This window comes from Mus caroli, chromosome 5 (assembly GCF_900094665.2).
Source record: "Mus caroli chromosome 5, CAROLI_EIJ_v1.1, whole genome shotgun sequence".
Taxonomy (NCBI): Eukaryota; Metazoa; Chordata; class Mammalia; order Rodentia; family Muridae; genus Mus; species Mus caroli.
Genome location: NC_034574.1, coordinates 128,846,189 through 128,853,011, shown reverse-complemented (window position 1 = coordinate 128,853,011; position 6,823 = coordinate 128,846,189). Strand labels below are relative to the sequence as shown.

The following is a 6,823-nucleotide window of genomic DNA, read 5'->3' as shown; positions in this document are numbered from 1 at the left end:
CTCTCTCTCTCTCTCTCTCTCTCTCTCACACACACACACACACACACACACACAGAATAAATATTTTTTAGCCCCACGCTGGTGGCACACACCTTTAAGTCCCAGGACTTGGGAGACAGGGGCAGGTGGATCTCTGAATTCGAGGCCATTCTGGTCTAGAAAGAGATTCAGGACAGCTGGGCTACGTAGAAAACCCTGTCTTAGAAAACAAAAACAAAAAAATGTTTTTAATCTCTTTAACATGCAAAACCCTGCTGGAGGTACAGCTCAGTGACAGCACTTACCTAAAAGTCAAACATGTTTAAAAGGTCAAACTCACCACCAAGCCAAGCCAGTGCCACTACTGTGGCTCAAAAGCACTGCTGTGCACAGCTGCTCCAATCCCTAAGGTTTCACGAAGGAGGGTGGGGGGAGGGCTGATCAACTCATCAGAGCGACTCCTGTCAACACCCCCTTCCCATCCTGAACTCCAAGAAAAACAAACCACCCAAGTGCCGCCTGGGGATTACAACAGTCCTGTGACTGCACACTGTAATCTTCCTTCTGTCTTACGGTTCTGCAGTGATGGGGGTCAGGCCTAGTGACCTGCCCTCTACAACTTACAGTGACTTTGAAGTCCTAATCTTCCTGCCTCTGCCCCAGGGGACTGGGATGCCAGGCATGCTCAAGAGCTGAAAGTGTACCTTAGTGGTAGAGCATTTGCCTGCTGTATACAAGGCCCTGGGTTCTATAATTAGCACAGAACAAAAGACACTGAAGAAAAGGAAAAAAACTAGCAGCAAGCTGCTCAAAACCACATGGGGCCCAACTAAGCAAGCAGGATCTTGTTAGAGTTAGAGGCCAGCCTGAGAAACCAAGGACCGGGAAGTGTCCTAAGGTACAACAACTGCCCAGGATAAGGATGAGAAACATCAAACCTCCTGCCAACACCAAAAGCAAATATTCTAGAGTGTTCTAGTTACAAATCAGCTGTGAGGCAAAAACAGTCTGTAAACTAACAGGAGTGACTGCATTCCAGTCAGACCTTAGGAACAGCTGAAGTGGCTCAGTGGTAGAGCCCCTGCCTAGAATCCCCCAGCGAGGGGCAGGGTGCATGGCCAGAGGCAGAGCACCTGCCTGGAATCACACAATGAGGGNCTGGGAGCTTAGCTCAGCTGTAAACAACTGCCTATTCTCTAAGCAGGGGCTGGAAATGTGATTCAGGGGTAGAGCATTTTATCTGCCTAGGATCATCCAATTAGAAGCTGAGGATTTGCCCCAATACTTGCCTAGAATCACCCTGTAAGGAGCTAGGGATGTGGTAGAACGCTGACTTAGTGTAAGAGGCTGTGGGCCTGGCACAGTGGTAGAGGACTTGCCTAGCACATACAAGGTGCTAGCACAAACCCCAGTACCTATGAAAACAACAAACTTTTCTATGGAAAAAAACAAAACAAAACCCAACCACAGGTGTAGAACTAGGCACTGGTGGTGCAGGGCTACAAGTTACTCCAGCCCTTGGAAGGCGGAGGTAGTAAGACTTCAAGTTAAGGATAGCCTGGACTATAGAGAAAGACTGCCTTAAACACCTACTCAAAAAAGTAGAAATATAAACTACAAACTTGGAGAAAGACAAACCAACAATGCATGTCAGATGTTCTAGCACTTGGAGGTAGAGACATAGAGATCAAGATGGCACAGGGCACAGTTGGAGACAAAGACAGACAAATCACTTGCTTTGTTTTTCAGACAGGGTTTCTCTATGTAGCCCTAGCTGTCCTGGAACTTGCTCTGTAGACCAGGCTGGCCTCGAACTTGTAGAGATCTACCTGCCTCTGCCTCTTGAGTGCTGGGATTAAAGGTGTGTACCACTAAGGTTGGGACACCAAGGTGACTCAGTGGACAGAGAACCTCCACGAGATCCTAACAGCCTGAGTTCGAGCCTCAGAACATGAAGAGTAGAGAACCGGCTCCATGGAGTCCTCTGGCCTCTGCATGCACTGCAACACCTACAACTGCACCTGCACAATAAACTACAAAGGAGCCAAGGGCATCTTCAAATGTATGGGGGGGGGGGAACCACCCAGGGGGCGGGTTGAAGATAGTTGGGGCTACAGCATAGTGTCTCAAACAAACAAACAAAACCATAATGGGTAATGAGATGACTTAGCATAAAGGCTTTTGTCACCAAGCCTGAGCTCAGACTCGAGGATCCATTGGCTGAAGGAGAGTCAACTCCTACAAGCGGCCTACTGATCTCCACTCGTGTGTACTCACACACACACACACACACACACACACACACACAGTAGATAGATAAAATATAATTTAAAATTTTTAACTAGCTAAATAAGTATATTAACACACACACACACAAAGCAGATATGGGTACAGCATACCAACAGGATGCTTGCTTAGTGGTGTGCAAAGCCTCAGGACAATAAAAATAAATAAATAAATAAATAAATAAATAAATAAAAAGCAGAGCTCTGGACTAGAGAGATGGCTCAGTGGTTAGGAGCACCAACTGCTCTTCTACAGGTTCTGAGTTCAATTCCCAGCAACCACACAGTGGCTCACAACCATCTGTAATGGGATCTGACACCCTCTTCTGGTATGTCTGAAGAGAGCAATGGTGTACTCATATACATAAAATAAATAAATAAGTCTTTAAAAACTAAAACAAGCAGAGCACTAGTCAGCACACACATATAATCCCAGCACTCNGGAGGCAGAGGCAGGAGCACCAGGGGTTCAGCATCAGCCTTGACTACAGAGTGAACTGGAGGCCAGCCTGGGCTATAGGAGTACAGGAAACCCATCTCAAGAAAATAAAAAACATAAAAATTTTGAAAAGCAGACATGCACGGAGAACAATGTGTGAGCATTAAGCCAGCTCTGATTTCACCTGATCAACAATTACCTAAGAGACTGCTTGATCATCGTTATTTTTGTTTTTGGTTTTTTTTTTAAGTTTTTTTTTCTTAGATGTTTATTTATTGTTATACATAAGTACACTGTAGCTGTCTTCAGACTCCAGAAGAGGGTGTCAGATCTCATTACGGGTGGTTGTGAGCCACCATGTGGTTGCTGAGATTTGAACTCAGGACCTTTGGAAGAACACTCAGTGCTCTTAGCCACTGAGCCATCTCACCAGCCCTCGATCATCTTTAAACTCCAAGTGCCACACAAACCCAATCTGTGGGCTGAGGGGCTTTTCTCTGTAGCCCACAGCTTCATTCCTTGCTGGCCTCGGAATTCTCAAAATGTCTCAAGCTCAGCTGGTAAATCCTTGCTATACATGCATTAGGACCTGAGCTCAATTCCACATAATCCAAGTGTTAAAAACCAAAGCAAACAAAAAAAACACCCCTCAGGCACACTGGTACATAATCCCAGCAAGGAAAAGGCAAAGACAGGAGGATCCCTGGAGCTCAGTGGCCAGGGTCAGGGNGCTCCAGAAGAAATCCCATCTCAAAAACATAAGTGAGAGTGGTTAAGGAAGACACTGTCAACCTCTGGCTCTTACACATGTGAATGCACAGTCTTACAGGTACACAAGTACATGCACACACACCAACACACACACTCATGCACACACCAACACACACACCCACTCATGCACATGCACACACACTCAGGCACGCACACACACTGTGTGAAAGCATGCTGGCTTCTCTTCCAGTTCTCCTTTGTCCCATGGATTTCCCAGGCCACCTTGAGAAAACCAGAGATCCTTGCTCCATCTGAACCTTCTGCCCACACCCCGGACAGGTGCCTCAAGCCTACACAATCAACAGCGGCCACTGCCTTCTCTTCCATCAGCTCTTCCATCTCCCATATTCATAAGCATAGGCTCCCAGCTGGCCTCACCAACTCCTCTCAAATACAGGTGTAACATGAACCCCCTCAATTGTGTGCTCTGACCTGATTGTGTCCCTTCCTCACCTCCCACAATCTGCAGAATGAATTTCACATTCTGAAGAGCAACACTCACGGCCATCATGATACAGTGGCACACATGACAAACTCCAGCACTCTGGAGGCAGAGGCAGGAGTGTCGATCAAAGTTTGATACTCTATGCAGCCTTATAACTGCATAGAGGATTCCAGGCCATNCTGGGCAGGACTCTGTCATATACCAACAAAAGAGAATTCCATTGTGTTCCCTCTCTACCATAGTCTTCTCCACCCCAAACACTCTCCTCACCCAGCCTGAACTCTGTGTGTGCGTGGATATAGATGCAGGAGTGGGTGTGGGTGTGGAAGTCAAGGGTTTCCACAAGCACTCTCCACCTTGTTATCTTGGTAAAGACTAATCGATTTTGTGTCTGTGTGCCAGTATCCAGAGCCGCCACAAGACGGACTCCCAGGCGTTACAGGCTTTGTGAGCCACCTGATGTGGGTGCTGGGAACTCCACTCCAGTCCTTTAAGAGAGCAGCAGTGCTTTTTCTTCACCAGTGAGCCATCTCTCCAACCCTGGCCTCCTCGTTTCTTGAGCTAGGATCTCTCTCACTGAGCCTGAAGCTTAACATCACTAGGACAAGCTGGCCGGCAAGCCCCTGGGAATGACCTGCTGTCTCTACCTTCCCAGCACTGGGGTTACAAGCACAGGTCTTTAATTCTAGCACTCAGGAGGCAGAAGCAGGCAGATCTCTGAGTTCGAGGCCAGCCTGATCTACAGAGTGAGTTCCAGGACAGCCAGGGCTACACAGAAACCCTCTGTCAAAAATTATTATAAAAAAATATTATTATTTTTTTTTAGAGCTGAAAGAAACTCTTTTTGTTTTGGCTTGTTGTTTAACTTACTTACTTTTGAGACAAGGTCTCATGCACTCCAAGTTGGCCATGAACTCATCAGGTGCCTAAGGGTGACTCTGAACTTCCTCCTGCTTCCACCTCCTGCCCGCTAGGACCACCAGCCTGTAGCAGTGCTGCGGATGGAACCTAGGGCTTTGAGCAAGGCATGCAAACACTCTTCCAACTAAACTACACCCCCAGCCCCTAAAACAACAGAGTTGGCGCTCATTTANGGAGACAGCCCACAGCACAAGATCAGCACTTACCTGCTCACGAGTGAAGCCCCCAAAGCTAATGACCTCTTTAAACACATATATACAAATATACGTGTATAAATAGATACACATATGTATTTGATATTGTATGTTTGTGTGCCATACTCAGAAGGGTGACAACAGAGACTAGAAGAGGGCACTGCATCCCCCAGAGCTGGAGTTACAGATGGCTGTGAGCTGCCTGATGCNGGTTCTTGGAAGCAAATTAGGGTCATCTGCAAGACCAGGAAGTGTTTTTAACCACTGAACCATCTCCCTATCCCTGAAGTCCACCCTGTAAAGGCTGCACAGAACCACAAGCACACTGGAGACCAGGTTCCTGTGTATGCACATCTTTGGGTAATAATACGAGGTCCCCAGAACCGGCTCTATCTGCCTTGTGCCCACATTCCCAGCCTCTCCACTCCACAGTCACTCAGTTGTTCTAGCCTGGCCCAGGCCTCTCCAAGCAGCTTCCTGACTATGCAAATGCTGACACTCCTTCCCGCTTTCTCCTGCTCCTCTGACTTTCCAGTTCCACAGTCTTACTTTCCAGCTGGCCTCGACTATCACTTCCAGAAGCCCTCCTGACACTGCCTGCCCACCTCCTCCTGGAAGAGAGGGGTTCACCTCACGATTCACCTTAGCTCTCTCTACACATATCGCAACACCATGTCACTAACTGGTGCATCTGTCTCTCTGCCCAAGGAGTTGCCAGAAAGACAAGAGATCTCGTCTGGCACCCAGCAGAGGTTTGTGCAAACAAAGAAATGAACACTTCTGGTTCAAATGCAGTAATAGTGACCCATTTCTTTAGCCTATAAAGCATGGGTTGTTAGTTGTTTTTTTGTTTTGTTTTGTTTTTAGTTTTAAGATAATATCTCCCTGTGTAGCCCAGACTGGGTTAGAATTCACTGCATATCCCAGGACAGCCCCAAACTCATGATCCTCTTGCCTCAGTTTATTGAATGCTGGGATTACAACTTATAACACCATGCAAGGGTGAACTGGCTACATACCCAGGCTAACCTCAAACTTGCAGTTCTGCCTAAGTCTCCCAAGTGTGGGATGGCAGGCATCCATCACCTTACTAGGCATATTTTCTTTTAATTTATTATTATAGTGTGAGTATGGACTTGGGTTTGAAATGGAGGGGGTGAAGAAGTTGGGGGACGGGAAGGCTTTCAGGAATCCCGTCTCTCCTTCCACTGTGAGATCCAGGGACAGAACTCAGGTGGTCAGGTTTGTGCANCCAGGGAATAAAGTATTATTTCTTTTTTTAAAAAAATTAAATAGAATTGGGAGGGGCCAGTCAGATGGCTTGGCAGGTAAAGGCACTTACTGCCAATCCTGATCACCTGACTTAGATCTCCAGAACTCACCTAGTGGAGAGAAATGACTCCCGCAAAGTGCCCTGCCACCTCCACACGTGTACCAGGGCGTGCGCACACAACAAATGCATGTTTCGTTTTTTTTTTAAGTAATAATAAAAAATAAAATAAATGTTCTGAAGTGCTGGGGCTTGAACTCAGGTTTTGTATGCTGGCTAAGCACTTTGCCAAAGCTGCTCCCAGCCCATAAAGGATGTCTAAGGTAGGATGGCGCATCCTCTGAGACTGGTTAGACAGAGGCTGTGCTGGCAAGGGGCCACGTGAATTTATTTGCAACATCTGGCAATCAACAATCCACTCCCCGGCCTCATTTCACTCCCGGAACCCCAGAATCCCATCGTCCATAAAGCACATGTGTGTGTGTGCACAGATGCATGGGTGTTCCCGCAGGCTAGGGG

The 6,823-nt window shown here is 47.1% G+C and overlaps 1 protein-coding gene across 2 annotated transcripts in view; it reads right to left on the bottom strand.

Moving 5' to 3' along the window:
• Dtx2 (deltex E3 ubiquitin ligase 2) overlaps nucleotides 1-6,823 on the bottom strand; it is a 37,624-nt gene that overhangs the window by 29,328 nt on the left and 1,473 nt on the right. The gene's annotated exons all lie outside the window — the stretch shown is intronic.